This window comes from Furipterus horrens, unplaced genomic scaffold (assembly GCF_987537825.1).
Source record: "Furipterus horrens unplaced genomic scaffold, mFurHor1.1.pri manual_scaffold_2, whole genome shotgun sequence".
Classification (NCBI taxonomy): domain Eukaryota; kingdom Metazoa; phylum Chordata; class Mammalia; order Chiroptera; family Furipteridae; genus Furipterus; species Furipterus horrens.
Window position 1 is genome coordinate 138,024,374 of NW_028327172.1, and position 12,950 is coordinate 138,037,323.

Genomic DNA, 12,950 nt, shown 5'->3' on the forward strand with positions numbered 1-12,950 from the left:
AAGGATGACATAAACACACCACATATAGGGACATGGAAAGATCTCTACAATATATTGCCAAGTAAAATAAACAGATCAACAGAACAATATGTGGCATTGATCCTTTTATGGGATTTTAAAAATTATATTTGCACATGCATTGATATATCTATCCATCCACCTATCTATCTATGAATGTATATATAGAAGAAGTATATATACCAAGTGTTAACAATGATTATTCCTGGGGTTGTGGGAGAGTAGGATTGGGATTGAGGTGAAAAGGGACTTAGACTCTTTATGCTTCTTGGGGGAAAATAGTTAAAAAGTACAGTGTTTGCTTCCTGCCATTTGAGTAATTAAGTTCTAGACTCTAAATCTGGACAGATGAGTAAAATGGCTTGGGAGACCAACCTCTAGATGCATTTGGCTCTTTAATTCCAATACCTCACACAACCTCCTATCCCAGAGACAGCCAGATGGCTGCATGGATGGGGCACCCGTTGGATCCGCCATGTTGATGGCATCACTGCTGGCCTTCTGCCCCCAGAGACCTAAGAATGGAATTCTTACACCCCAATCAATCAAGCCATTGGGCGATTCAAAGAGCTAGTTTTATGGCATCCCAAATTCAGCCAAAATGCCCCTGCCCACTTAAGCTAGGGGACTGTCCACAACCTGAGTGCAGCCTGCTGCCCGTGAAGTGGGAGGATGGAGGGAAATTTCCTTGGACCCCCAGCGCTACCTCCCCTCCATTGACCTGGGAGTCTGAGTCTGGAGCTTTCTCATCACTTCTACCACAGCACCAAGAAGGGGCCCAGTGTTGGGGCCCCAGCCTGTTTCTGACGTCCTGGGCTCTGGCAGGTGTGGGTCTGCCGAATGACATTAGCAGGGTGAATGGATGTGACCTGTGAATTACACAGCTGCTCAGAGGGATAATTGCTCTGTAATCTAAACCATAATGGGAGTGAGGGAGAGACTTTTCAGCAGTGGCTGCACTGCATGTCTGAGGACGTTCACAGTGCAGTTCCCTGTGAACAGTGTGCTGGCTGGGCATGTGGGACCCCAAAGCGGGGAGAGCGCTGTAAGTTCCCATCAAGGAGAAAGGACCTGTATGCACGCTTGTGCAGGGAGCTGACCAGACCCCTCAGAGGCATTCCATCTAGGGAGTGCCAACTAGTAACGGTGCTCTAATGAGGTGGTAGCAGACAATTTCATTTCAAGGATGGCACCTGGGCTTGTGGGAGATGCGCAGGACTTGGACATATTGGTCCCTGCATGGCATCCCGGAGGTACGGGCCAGCCTCCAGTGAACTGCTCACAGCCCTGGCACCCCCTTGAGAACGAGAGGATCCCATGGTCCTGTGCCAATGGGTTTCCTGCCTGTTAGAGCCAAGTCCCACGTCCATCCAAACTTCCGGCCACTCCATACTTATTGGCCATCTACTGTGTGCACGCCCCAAGCAGAGCAGGCACAAGCTTGCCACCAGTGCACATGTGGGCAGGAGCCATGGTGGGGCTGCCACTGGCAGGGCAGCTGCCAATACAGAGACCATGGGAGGAACAACAGCACCACATACAGCAACTGAGTGCCTGTGGAAAGGGACAGCTGGCTCAGGAAGGCTTTTTGGAAGGCTGCACACTGAAGCGTCCTGCACTACCAGGGGTGGTGGTCACAGCTACTGCTGAGCATCCTTCCATCTTCTGCTGAGAATGGGTGACAAGACCAAGGTCCCCTTCTAAGGTCAGCCTTGAGGCTTTAGCAGAGACTGAAGGGCCCATGGGAAGTGTGTGGTGAGGGTACAGAGGGGCTGGGGTGCTTGTTGAGGACATAGTGTGGGCACCGTTGCACTGCATCGGTTCATGGTGGTTCCAGAGCACCCCAGGAAAGCCAACCCCCCACCTCCTGCTCTTCCCCAGCTCCTATCCCATCTCCTTGACCCCCCTCACCCGGGTTCTGCCAGCCCCATTGAGCTCTCCTCCTCTCCTTCTCCAGGAGGGTGGAGAGATGCCATTTGCTTAGGGGGCTTGACAGAGGAGGCTGACAGAGGGGTGGGCGGGGAGATGCTCGGATCTCCCTCCTCTCAACCAGGACACTTCCCTGGACTTGCAGCCCTGACACTGCTGGAGTCCCGCATCGCTCTCTCATCCTCTGCCCCTCTGCCACCTGCCTTTCTCGCCCACCCACCAAACTGGTGCTTTTAAAGGGTGGGGGGACCAAAACCCCTCCAAGTAACAAAGAATCGTATAATTACTTGGCAGCTACTTGTCCTTGGTAATTTGATGCTTGTGTTGCTATAATTACACATTATGTGGAGTTAGAGAGTCACAGTCCTTGTGTGGCCAACCAGAGACATCTGCAGTACATATTTGCAAATGGAGAAAGCAGTCCTTGAGGGAGCCTGGCTGATGGATTCTGCAGAACTTGGGCTCAGAGGGGTGGGGGCAGCCAATGGGGGACATGAGTGCAGGTGCAGCCCAGGTCAGTGCCAGAGGAGGTGCCCACTGTGTGCCGGGCAGGAGGCCCCATTTACCTAGGAACACTGTGTGTGGAGCTCACCCGCCCCACTACACAGCACTTCAAGTCCACACGGACACCTGCCCGAGGTCACCTCTAAATCTCTCAGCTGGCTCCCACTTCTCTTTCTCTCCCTCGAGGCCACTTTCTGCTCAGTCCTCCCTGCGCTCCTGCCTCAACCTCTGCTGCCCCCATGTCCATCTGTTCTCCATGCACACTCAGATGGTCTTCTTTTAAAAAAGCAAATCGGACACCGTGACCTCTTGTCCAGCATTCACTCACTGGCTTACCATTGCTGTCAGGAGACGACATGAAGCCCTGGCACAGACCCCCAGGAAGTCTGGGTGCCCCAGGGACTGCACCTCGTCTCTCACACTGTTCTGCTGACTGGCTTTACTAGGAACCAGGAACCAGGAACAGCTGGACCCAGGGCCAGCCTCGTTACACGGTTACTCTCTGCCTGTTCTCCCACTCTGTTGACTTTCATTCAATTCAAGGGTAGCTCATATATCAAATTAATTTGACTTTGGAATGATAATAGAGACTCAGTAAATTATAAAAACATAGAAATGTAGAGGTGAAATGAACCCTGGACGTTACGGGCCCACGGTTCCCAGCTGCTGTGTGCAGCAGACTTGCCCACGGGGCTGTGAAGACGTGGTGCCAGCCTCACAGGCCAAGCAGGTTGGTCTGGTGTGTGGGTGGGCCTGAGCATTGATAGGGTCTAAGAGCTCCTGATGTTACTAGTGAGGAATCCAACACTGGCAATTCTGAGCAATGTGTCTCTGTTAGCATAGGCTGTGCAGGGACGGCCCAGGGACCCAGGCAGGCCTCGAGGCCACTGACCTTCGCCTCTGGGATGGGGCGGCTCCATCCCAGCCAGACAACACAGGGGTAGAGAAATACCTTTACAGGGGTTGGTAAAACTAAGGATATTTAGAATTTTCCTCCAAAGAGCCTTAAAGTCCCATTGGACTCAGACCACCCGTGTGAGGGAGAAGGAGAGAGAATGGCATCACTGCCCCATTGTACTGACCAGGGAATCTGAAGCAGTCACAGCTGAAGTTCCAGGAGGCAGCAGAGCCCAGAGGTGAATATCCCTGGCCGTGCACTCAGACCTGGTTTTAGTGCTGGCTCTGCACTCACCAGCGTGTGGTCTGGGCGGATCACTGAACCTCTCTAAGCTTCAGGGTTCCTCCTTTGCTAGGTGGGCAATTGTAAGAATATTGTGAACATGAGTCTGGCCCATTATGAGCACTCAGAAAATAAGATCTATGATAATGAAGTGCTTCCCAGTCTCTTGGTCAGCTCCCGAGCGGACAGGAATAGGTTCACAGACGACTTACAAAGGAGGACGCCGAGGCCCAGCTCCCACTGCCAGGCGGCAACACGCATGGGTCTGGTGAGAGGCGACCTGGAGCGGAGCGTCTGGGCTGCTGGTCTGGTGGAGCGCAGTCCCCCTCTCTCTCATCGCATCTGTCAGGGGTGCAGCCAGCAGGCATGTTGGATCCACCAGGGGCCCCAGAAAGAAGAAAGTGTGGCCTCACGTGGCCCAGAGGAGGCGGTGACCAAGAGAAAAGAGGTGGCCCAGAGTGAGGAACCGACAGCAGCTGGACCCAGCATGACTGTCATCCACAGCGATGAGAAGCAGGGCCCTCACGGTACCCCACAATGGGGCTGCAGTGAACAACTGTCCAAGACCCGGCCCAGGTTGTTGAAGAGGCCACAGCGGTCCTGCTGCCTTTTCAGAAACTCATGTTTAAGAAAAAATCTCTGTAGGAAATGGAGAAGCCATTGTCTGCACTTGGAATACAAAATGGTTGTGGAGCCGTGTTCATCGGGAAAACGAACAATCTAGAGGAAGAAGCTGAACTGAAGAAGTTGAAAGATTTGCAAAAGTCTGTAGAGAAGGTAGCTGATCCACTGGAAGAGCTGACTAAAGAGCTTCCCTGAATCCAGCAGGGTTTTCTGGCCAAGGATTTGTAAGCTGAAGCTCTCTTCAAACTCAGTCGGAGAGTGAAAGCCACAACTGAGCAGTTTATGAAGATCTTCGAGGAGACTGACACACTTAAGACTGCCAGGACATTTCAAAGACAGAAGACTGAAAAGGAAGGGTTTGGTGAGAAGGGCTTGGCATCCCTAGCTGAGTATGACAACGGCGCTGCAGAAGGCGTTCCAGGAGACAGAGCGGCCGCAGGCCCCAGCCTGGCCCCGGCCCCGGCCCCTGAGGCTCACTGAGAGAGGCTATGCTGCCCTCAAGGACAGGACCAGCAGCTCTGCTCTCTCTGGAGCAGAAGTTATCTGATTCTCCAGGGTGGTTGGGGACAGTTGGCCAATTGTCAGTTGCCAGTTTTTCTTCTTGTACACCTGTTGTCAGTGACCAAGTATTGTCTTTATAATCTTTAAAAAAAAAGGAGGAAGCTGAGACTCAGAGAAATCCAAAGACTGGCCCGAAATCACAGCAAGCCGGATGCTGGTCTGGGACTAGAACACAGACCTAGAGCCTCCCTCATGGCTGCTGGGCTCACCACAAACGCTCCAGGAACCCAGGACCATAGGCTCTCCTGCAGGCCCTGCTCACTCTAGTGTGCTGCTTATAATGTGATTGAGAAGTCAGCTCTGTGTCAGAACTCCTGTGGGGTAAGCACAGGAAAGGGAAGAAGGAACCCCCTGGTCCTGCAGCCTCCACAATACACTCAGCCCCTGGAAGAAAAGTAATTAAAGTCATGAATCCTGAGAACAGGGTCTGCATCACTACTCACATTAGCTCAGCCCCCATGCGATCTCTCCACGGGGCCACCTGACAAGAAAGAGCTGATTTGCAAACAAGCACAAACTGCTTAGCTTGGGATTTACAGTTTGACAAGGGACCATCCGTCACATTTATGGGGAGATAATCACCTACGAGCACAGGAGCCGCAGTCTGAGCCACGGCTGGAGGCCTGCCCAGCCAGGCCCTGGGACAGGTTGCGATGGGACCACTGCTGGAATCAGAGAGAACGTGAATTGGGCAAAGGCCACCTGAGGAAATGGAGAATAAAAACTTCTCTCCCGTTCCCCATAGGTTTCTCTTCCAGTAAAATGTGTTCATGCTGGTTTCATTTGCTCTTACAGGAGGCAGAAGCGAGAACTTGGGGAATCAGTCAAGCACGGGGCACTCAGGAGAGTATGTAGCACTAAGTTACCAGCACAGGAGAGGAGAATTCATGAATCAAGAGCGGGGAGTGGCCCCAAGTCCTTCATGTGTGAAGTTCTCAATCAGCCAGTAACTGACTATGTGGCCCCATGCCCTCTCTGGACCTCACTACCTCATCTATACAGAGACCAGGTTAGACCACGCTCTGATATTCTGCCACTCGGAGGCCCACAGCAGGAGAGCCAGGTGCACCGGAGTGAGCAAGGCCACCGCCAACCCGATTAGGCCCTCGACCCCAGTGCAAGGACAGACTTGGCACCAAGTGCCTCCACCTAGCCTCCAAGGGTTTGAGGACAAGGACATCACATCCCCCTGGGAAATGTTCCTTTAGAATCTGCGATTATTTGGGGCTAGAAGAATGGGTACCGCAGAGGACTCCGGATGCCAGTGTGGTTCATTATGATTCTAATCAATGGGAAACAGGGGACTCTGGGATTCTGAGAGCAGTGGCACCATCCGGCTCGCGTTTCAGGATGACCATAGTAGGAAACCAGGGGGAAAGGACCGGGGGCTTAGCCCTTCCCAACAGCAAGGGGTGAGGGCTGCAGGCTTCTTGGAGCCCCTCCCGTCAGCCCTATGTGTTTCCATTCAGTTAGAACATTGGAATCTACCTAAGGCTTGTTCTCCTTCTTCTTACTTTTTAGTCTTTTAAAAGACCTAAAGGCTTGAAAAGCAAGGGAGCAAGAGAGCACAGAAATGTGCATCCAGCGAGAGGGAGCTCTATCTGTCAGCCTCAAATCTCTGCTTTTCATGAATTAATTAGAAGAGCCCAGAAATCACCCTTCAAAAACTGGCTCTTCGACCAGAAATGCCAACTGTTTAACCTTTCTCGGAACCATGCTGCTGGCCACTTGGGAGCCACCCTTTGGTGCCACCTCCGCCGTTAACTGCCACGTGGGGTACTCCTCGCTGGGCCTCCCTATCTGTCCGCTTCAGGAGCAGCCCCTCCTGCGCGCCTCCTGGGAGTCCAGCTGTCTGAGCTGTGGCCCAGATGCCAAGCACTGGCCACCTCTCCTCTCCTGCTTCCTGCAGTGGCATCTGGATCCCAGTCTGGCTCCCGTTTTGCTCCATGGCTGGCCCCGTTTTTGGCAGAGGAGAGCAGAGGAGCAGCTTGGGAAGCCTCGGTGGCAGGTGGTGACAGCTCCCTAGGCTGGGTCCCAAAGCAGTGACCTCCTCTCCTGCTCAGCTGCACTTGGGTGGCCTGAAGGTAGGAGGCAGCACAGGGTGGCCACCAAGGGACTTGTGATCCTCAGTTCTCTGAGCCTCCAGACAACATCTGATTTCTGCTCCACAAGGACAGGGGAGGGGAACCCTGGAGGTGAGGCTGCCCACAACAGAAGACTGTGATACTGTGGTTCAAAATAAGAAATACAATATACATTTGGTCCTCTCCTGGTTCAGGGTCCAGAGTTCTGAAAGCCCTTGGAATTTTCTAAGTGAAGAAAGTCATAAATGTCTCTTTATCATGTTTATGAGGTAACTTTTGGAAACCCCTAGGTAACCCAAGGGTGGGGCTGGTTGCCAGGGGAACCAACCATGTAACTAGAGGGTTGGAACTTTCTGTCCCACCCAAGGGGCTGGGGATTGAGCTCAATCACCAATGGCCAATGATTTAGTCAGTCATGCCTAAGTAATGAAGCCTCCATAAAAAACTAAAAGTATAAGGTTTGGAGAGCTTCCAGGCTTTTAAACATGCAGAGAGATTTGAAGAAGTGGCACACCTGGAGAAAGCATGAAGCTCTGCACCCTCCCCATGCTTTGCCTCGTGCATCTTTTTCATCTGATGTTCCTGAGTTGCATCCTTTCCTAATAAACTGGTAATCTGGTAAGTAAACTGTTCCCCTGAGTTCTGTAAGCTGCTCTAGCAAATTAACCAAACCCGAGGAGATGGTCGTGGGAACCTCCCATTTGTAGCTGATTGGTCAGAAGAGACTTGCTACTGATCTCTGAAGTGTGTGTGTGTGTGTTCAGGGGTTGCGGGAGGCAGTTGTGTGGGACTGAGCTTAACCCATAGGATCTGATTTCTCTTCAGGTAGGATCAGAATTGAGTTAATTGCTTGGTGTTGTAGGGAAAAACAAACAGTGAAATTGGTGTCAGAATCTTAGGAGGGCGGAAAGGTTGTTTTACCTGGCAAAGAGAAAATGGCACTGCCTGGGTACTGGGAGCTAGAAGAACACTCAGAGGAAAGCTTCTGGAGAAGCAGAAGATTGAAAAGGATCCTTAAGTACTTAGCTGTGCTGTAAACACCTGGATCTGCCTCCCAGTGGGAGCTCCTGTAAACCCTCGTTTGCTCACTACTGCGATGGTGTGCTGGAATTCTGTGTCAGTCTGCTGCTCCCCCGTCTGCACAGGATAGAAATTCAGGCCATTCCCACAAACACCAGGGCCAGAGGACAAGCGACAGCAGACATCTGGCACAAGTGGAGGGACCATGGAGTCATCCAAGCTGGATGTGACCTGAAAATGTCCTCAGGAGGAGACAGGGCTGGGGAGAGGTCTGGTTACAGATATGAAGACGATGGTGGGCAGGGTCTGCCTGGGGGACAGCTGATGGAATCCAAAGGCATGTTGACCTGTCAACTACCAAGGCCACACCTGCCTGTGTCCCTGTTTTCTCCATTTGGGCCATAATCGTTGATTCTCTCAAATCAGCAGGCCAGCAGGGGAATGGGGAGGGCAAGAAACCAACACCACAAAGACTCAAAGGCAGTTTGGTCATGCAAAAATAAATAAATAATGATAGGTTTTACACCAAGCACTGCTCTGGAAATCCAACTGTCCCTGCTGTATTTTAAGTGTACATTTACTAAGAAAGAAAAAATAAACTAGATTAAAGCAATGGAAATCCTTCTTGAAAGAAGGCTGCCCCTCTTGGACCCAGCCATCCCTTCGCCCTGCAGCTCTCTTGCGAGCTTGGTACCGCTAGCCACAGAAATGGAAGATGGTAATTAAAATGAGGCTGGCTGATGCTGCCGCTCAATTTAAACTCCTTTGAAAAAAAAAGAAGAAAACATATTCAATAAAGAGAGACTAAACTCAGCATGCTTTAGTCATTACTATAGTACTTTCCTTCCGGGAGGATTAGCAAATCTGAAGTAGAGGGTCTAGAAATTTTGATCAAGCAACGTGTTTTAAAGGGTTTTATTTTCTCTCTCTTTCATTGAAATTGCACTACTGTGATTCTATCCTATATATAATACAGATATATACAAGCATGCTGTGTCTCTGCTGTATTGTGAGGACAATAGGACCCTCCATAGGAACCAATTTCTCTTTTAGGATATGTTGGGGAAAGGCCTTACATATAAAAATATAAATGAAAAGTACCTTTATTAGCTCAAAGAGGCAGATCTTGATGTGGGACTGTGACTTATGGGAGGCCAGAGAGAGGAGCCTGGAGACCCCTCTCCAAATGCTAGACCTGACAGGAACTGAACCCAGGAGAGAGACAGCTGGTTGCTATAGCCTGGAGCCTTCTGCTCCCAACACTTCCCCTCCCTTTAGGCTCCAGGACTAGAAAGGAAGGAAGGGGAGAGGAGGAGAAGAGAGAGAAGAAGGTGAGGAGAGGAAGAGAAAGGAAGGCAGGAGAGAAAAAGAAAAGGGAGAAAGAAGGGAAAGGTCGCAAGGCATTGTTGGTCCCAAGTTGGAGATACCAAGTCGAGCCAGCTTAAGAGAAAAGGAACGGATGGATGATGAAGACAGGGGGAGTCCTGGACACACACATAAGCGGGACTCAGGCAAGCTCTGGACAGGGAACTACAAAATCTTCTGGGTAGAGAATGGCTGTTGGGTTTCTCTCTCTGGTGGTCAGAGAGCAGCTCCAGGGGAGCGGAGGGCTGACAGCTGCACTTCTGCACAAAGAGGAGGTGGGGGGCAATCCTGGCACATTCGGCTGGGAGTAGGGGTAGAGGAGAGGATTCCCAGCTGGAGAGGTTAGGGATCCCAAAGGAACATTTTAAGAGGGAAAGGTTTGAATGATGTGGGAAAAGAACCAGTGGGGAAGGAATGTGGGATCCAGAGGAGGCAAGCGGGAACACTGGCCTTGGGAAAGAGAAGAGATGATTCTTCCATTTCAACACAAATGAAGCAGGAAAAGAAGAGCAATTGGAGACCGGAATCAAAGCGATGGAGGCCCAGCAAAGTGCTGCATCCAGGAAATGCTTTCAGCAGAGGGTTATTTTAGGTAGATCATGAGTGTAGATTGAACAGAAGAATTAATAAAAAATGAACTGATGCGTGAATACTCAACATGTTTGGCAACAGACATGCAGCTCAGGCCTGCTACTTTTGTATAAGATTTGTCCTCAGATTGCCACCTGTGCCCCTGGCCACTTGGCATCTAGACTAGCAGACAGGAGCCTTCCTATCACCGACTGGAAGTAGGCCATGGTGCTGCCCACAGGCAAGCCACATTTTTTCTCCAGGACATATTGAATCAAAGGCTAGAGGGGTATTATTTGAGCCCCTAACACTGCGACCACAGAGCAGGCAAGAACTGATGCCTGGGCCCCAGATTATTTTAAGAGCCATTGTTATAAGAAAGAACAACAGGTGGGACTTCCTTTGAGCTGGGTTTCTCCTCTTCATTCCCTCCTCAACACCACCGCAGGTACTGCCTGCAATAGGACGCCCCCACTCTGTGGGCCCTCGGGTCCTGAATAAAGCCCACTAGTATAACTGGGCCATTGAATTTGAAATTAAATCGCCCCCACAGGCCCAACTTCTCCAGTTACTGGGCTCATTAGAGCTCAGATAATGGAACATCTCCTCCTGCTAATGGCCCATGAGCAAGTGAAGGAGAGAAACCAGGCCCTCTAGTACCTCACTAAAGAGAAACAGGGAGGAAAAGGTCACCGACTACAGCCTGAAAGTTTTTAGTGCTTTGGAAGAACTTTCTCCTGACCATGAGAGATCTGGAGCATGAAGAAAGAATTTACTGGGACGTGCTGTCTATAAGCAGAGCAGGCATCATTTACGTACCCTAGTGACCAAAGTCCACAGTTCTGGAATTTATCATTCGAGAAGGTTCCATCGCTAATCTCTTGTAGAAAGGGAAGCTTGTGAGACCACTGGGGCCAGAAGAAGCTTTCAGAATCCGAGGGGTGGCATGCCAAGAAAAGTCACATCTGTTAGGAGCTGCCTGGTGTATGTTGACTTCTTCTGCATGAACCACAGGGTCTGAACAAGGCTACCCTCTCTGGGGGCAGCAAGGAATTTGACTGTGACTGCGCAGCTGGGCTTACAGACATTGCTGCCAGCATCCAGCCAGGGGTGCAGGGATGGCCCCACATGCTTGTAACTGCTGGGAAACAGGAAATATTCTGGTCTCGGTACACTTCCTGGGCCAGGACTGCATTGGCACCTCCACCAGGGACCCCACCAGGGACCATACCAGGGGCCACACCAGGAGCCATAAGAAAAGGCAGTGCTCCTGTGGCCCACTGCCTGACTCTGAGTCCTACTTAGCCTGTCTCCAATCACATTTACTTCCTTAGAAATCAGCTACGTTAAGAAAGTGAGAGCTTTTTGGTTCCTTCTTGAATCTCTGTCTGGCTTGGCCTCCTTGCCTCCACTCCAGCCTCCACCATGTCCACAAGGATGACCCAGAAGATGGCCTAGAAGGTGTCCACCTCTGGCCCCCAGGCCTTCAGCAGCTGCTCATACTCGAGAGGGCCCAGCATCAGCTACCCACCCTTTTCCCGGGTGGGCAGCGCCTACCGGGTTGGCCTGGGCACCAACATGAATCTGGCTGGAGGTTTTGGTGGAGCGGGGAGTATAGGGTCCATCAAAGCCGTCCAAGTGAACCAGAGTCTGCTCAGCCCCCTGAAGCTGGAGGTGGATTCCAACATCCAGGCCATGCGCAACCAGGAGAAGGAGCAGATCGAGACCCTCAACAACAAGTTTGCTTCCTTCATCAATAAGGTGCGGAGCCTGGAGCAGCAGAATAAGATTCTGGAGACCAAGTGGACTCTTCTGCAGCAGCAGAAGATGACTCACAGTAACATGAACAATATGTTCGAGAACTACATCAACAACCTTCGGTGGCAGCTGGAAACACTGTCCCAGGAGAAACTGAGACGGGAGGTGGAGTTTGGCAACATGCAGGGGATGGTGGAGGACTTGAAGAATAAGTACAAGGATGAGATCAACAAGCGCACAGAGATGGAGAATGAATTTGTCCTCATCAAGAAGGATGTGGATGTAGCTTACATGAACAAGGTAGAGCTGGAGTCCCGCCTGGAAGGACTGACCGATGAGATCAACTTCTACAGGCAGCTGTATGAAGAGGAGATTCGTGAGCTGCAGTCCCAGATCTCCGACACGTCCATGGTGCTGTCCTTGGACAACAGCCGCTCCCTGGACCTGGACAGCATCATTGCCGAGGTCAAGGCCCAGTACGAGGAGATTGCCAACCGTAGCCGGGCTGAGGCTGAGACCATGTACCAGATCAAGTATGAAGAGCTGCAGACATTGGCTGGGAAGCATGGGGATGACCTGTGTCGCACCAAGACGGAGATTTCTGAGATGAACTGGAGCATCAGCCGCATCCAGGCTGAGATTGATGGCCTCAAAGGCCAGAGGGCTGCCCTGGAGGCCTCCATCGCTGACGCCGAGCAGCGTGGTGAACTGGCCATCAACGATGCTCAGGCCAAGGTGGCTGAGCTGGAAGCTGCTCTGAGAACCGCGAAGCAGGACATGGCCCGGCAGCTGCGTGAATACCAGGAGCTCATGAACGTCAAGCTGGCCCTGGACGTGGAGATCGCCACCTACCGCAAGCTGCTGGAGGGCGAGGAAAGCCGGCTGGAGTCTGGGAGGCAGAACATGAGTATCCATACCAGGACCACCAGCGGCTACTCAGGTGCGCTGAGCCCAGTTTATAGCAACGTCAACTACGGCATGGGCTTCCAGGCCAGCTTGGGCTCTGGCGGGAGCTCTGGCTCCTTCAGCCGCACCAGCACCAGCTCCTCCAAGACGGTGGTTGTGAAGAAGATTGAGACCTGCGATGGGAAGCTGGTGTCTGAGTCATCTGATGGCCTGCCCAGGTGAATGACTGCTGCAGTTCCTCCCGTCCTCTGAGCTGCACAGGGGGGTGGAGGGCACAGGAGGCCCACCTGAAGCTCAGCCCCACCCAGTCCTCAGCTCGCCCTTGGGGTGGGGAGTTTACCGCCTTTTACCCATGTCCCTGACTAGAAGCCAAATCAAGTGTTTTCCTTTTTCCCCAAAATAAAGTCTCACCTGCCTCTGCCAAAGAAAAA

At 51.7% G+C, this 12,950-nt stretch overlaps 2 pseudogenes; both read left to right on the top strand.

The window, feature by feature from the left end:
• Nucleotides 1-3,079: 3,079 nt before the first annotated feature.
• On the top strand, nt 3,080-4,640 carry LOC150019560 (BAG family molecular chaperone regulator 1 pseudogene; annotated as a pseudogene).
• Nucleotides 4,641-11,264: 6,624 nt separating this feature from the next.
• Nucleotides 11,265-12,741, top strand: LOC150019561 (keratin, type II cytoskeletal 8 pseudogene; annotated as a pseudogene).
• Nucleotides 12,742-12,950: the final 209 nt, after the last annotated feature.